Below are 2597 nucleotides of genomic sequence, written 5' to 3' on the forward strand. Positions count from 1 at the left end.
GAAATCCTTTTTAATCACTTTCACTTAACAAGAAGCTGAGCTCAAAGCTAATCATTGAAAATCTGCCACTGGAGTGGTTCCTTGAGGTTGCTGCTCTGGTGACCTTCCAGGACATCTAAGATGGGCAGAAGTCTACCCAAGAATGCCAAGAATTTTGAAATTTCATGTGCTGGTCCACACTGGCTTCTAAATTGATCTTCTTTTATGCTAATGTGGCCATACATAACAGGCAGACCAGTAGAATCCCCACCTACAAACATGCAGTTTCCACACAGTCCACTGAATGTGCTCAGGGAGCAAAAAAATATAAAATAAAAATTTTAATATAATGTGGTCCCTACACATAAGCCAACTATTTCTCAAGAAATTCAAGATCTGTTCAACTCAAGAAACCATGAGTCCAACACTTCAAGGAGAATATGGACATTCTGGACTCGTTAAGGTCTCCTACAATAAGCCCCAAACCAGATTTGCTATATGTCCCAGTGAGTTTAAAATATTTTTCAATGAAATTTTTGATTCCACACACGTCTTGCCTTATGCCTTTGGAGCCTAACATGAGTCTTCAGAGTTAACCCTTCTTTTGACATTCAGGTTCACAGAAAGCCAGCCTCTCTTTGGAGACTAGTGGGATTATGTGTAAGGAAATTGAGAATAACCATAGCTGATAGGTGTAGTGATCTGTGAGATGGACACTCCAGTGTACAGTTGGGTTGATCTGTTTTCCCAGGGAAGTGTCCTCTTGACAACATTTTGCCAGAAAGTCAACTTTAAGATCCAAAGGGCCAGACTTTCCAAGAGGGAGATAAAGACCTTTCCCATCCTTCAAAAAGAACACAGGAGAGAACAAATCCAAGATCAGAGCTAGGTAAACGCTGTGTACCCTGGGAAGGTACAAGCTGGAAACACACACTGGCATCAGAATAGGGGCAGTTATGTAGTGAAACTTTTACTTATAAGCCAAGGGCATTTGTCCCTCCTGCGCTGAAATGGTCTTTGGAGTCTCATTGGCTAAATGGACTGATTTTAACACCCCATTCCATCACTCTGTCTTGGCTCCTAGATTTGTTCACCGTAGAGTGAATTTGTTTCCTGCCATGCCTCAAATGCATCTCATGACAGTCAATCTTATGTCTCACCTCACCTGGGCCATAAGTGCCAAGATAGTTGGTCAAACTTTTTTTTTTTTTTTTTTTTTAGTGTGTCTGTTAGGGTGTTTTAGGGTGAGATTAACATTTGAATTGGTAAATGGAATAAAGCACATTGCCTTCCCTGATGCAGAGGGGTCTCACCCAATCAGTTGAAGGCCTGAAAAAAAAACAAAAACAAAAAGGCTGAATGAATGGGACCTTCTGCCTGAGACCTTGAGCTGGGACTTGGGTCTTTTCCTGCTTTCAGACTAAATCAACATATTGGCTCTTCTTGGATCTCAAACCTGCTGGCTTTTAGACCAGAATTTACACCATTGGCATTCCTGGTTCTCAAGCTTTTGGACTCAAACTAGAATGATATCTTTAGATCTCCTGGGTCACCAGCTTGGTGGCCATAGATTTTTAAGATTTTTCAGCCTCCATAATCATGTGAGCCAACTTCTTATAATAAATCTCTTTACACAGACACACACATACACACACACAGTGTAATCAGTTTCCCTAGAAAACCCTGACTAAGACAGACTTCTGTAGCCAGAACAATCCTTGCAGTTTGTGCATCAAACTATCAAACTAGGTCTCAAACTGATTACATATATCAATTAGCAATAATCGCACCTTGGATAAACCTCATTGGCTACAATACTGCCACTGCACAAAGCTCTGATTACATATATCAGAATAGGCTAAAATATGCTCTAGTAAGCAATTCTGAAAGCTCGGGAACTTAGAGCCATAGAGGTCATTCACAATGCACACCCATCCTAGGTCAATAAAGGAGTTTGTGTCATTTGTCACTGCAGTCATTCAGGAATGTAGGCAGATGGAGCAGTCACTCCCATTTCCCCCAAATCTGGTTTGCCATGGTGCCAGGGCCAAAAGAAGCTCTGGACAGTCTTGCAGCACGAATATGACATTCCAGACTAGAAAAGACAAACATTGCTTTCACTTACCCCTCATTGGCCTGAGCTGGTGCATGGCTCCATCCAACCACTAGAGGAACAGAAAGCATAATCCTACCATGTGCCTACAAGATAGAGAGCTGCAAATATTTAGAAAGGACAGCTATATTCATCTAAGACATGACTCTCATTTCTGCTGTCTTCTCTAGGTGTCTTAAAAATCACAAAGCCGTCTATTTGACTTTGGAGTTTCATTGGCTATGAACTCATTGCTAGAACAACAAAGAAATAAACATACAAAAACCACCTTGGATAGGGTTTTCATTGAAATAATCAGGTCAACAAGCAAATAAGCAAACAAAAGTAAAACCCTCAGGGTGATGGCCTAAAATGTTTCTTGGATGCTCCAGTTTTGCTGTGCGGGTGCAAAAAAGCATTAGTGCCCCAAAGGAAGTCTTGTTTCTTTCAGGGTTCTTTCTCTTCTCCATCCCACCTTGTGAGTAATCACCTTTACAGAATTCTTATCTTCCAGTCTCTGCTCTTG

The 2597-nt window shown here is 41.2% G+C and overlaps 1 non-coding gene across 1 annotated transcript; it reads right to left on the bottom strand.

Moving 5' to 3' along the window:
- Positions 1 to 1671: 1671 nt before the first annotated feature.
- On the bottom strand, positions 1672 to 1814 carry LOC116580408. Its single transcript, XR_004281645.1, has one exon. It is a non-coding gene; the product is annotated as a U4 spliceosomal RNA (small nuclear RNA).
- Positions 1815 to 2597: the final 783 nt, after the last annotated feature.

The sequence above is a fragment of the Mustela erminea genome, chromosome 19 (genome assembly GCF_009829155.1).
Source record: "Mustela erminea isolate mMusErm1 chromosome 19, mMusErm1.Pri, whole genome shotgun sequence".
Classification (NCBI taxonomy): domain Eukaryota; kingdom Metazoa; phylum Chordata; class Mammalia; order Carnivora; family Mustelidae; genus Mustela; species Mustela erminea.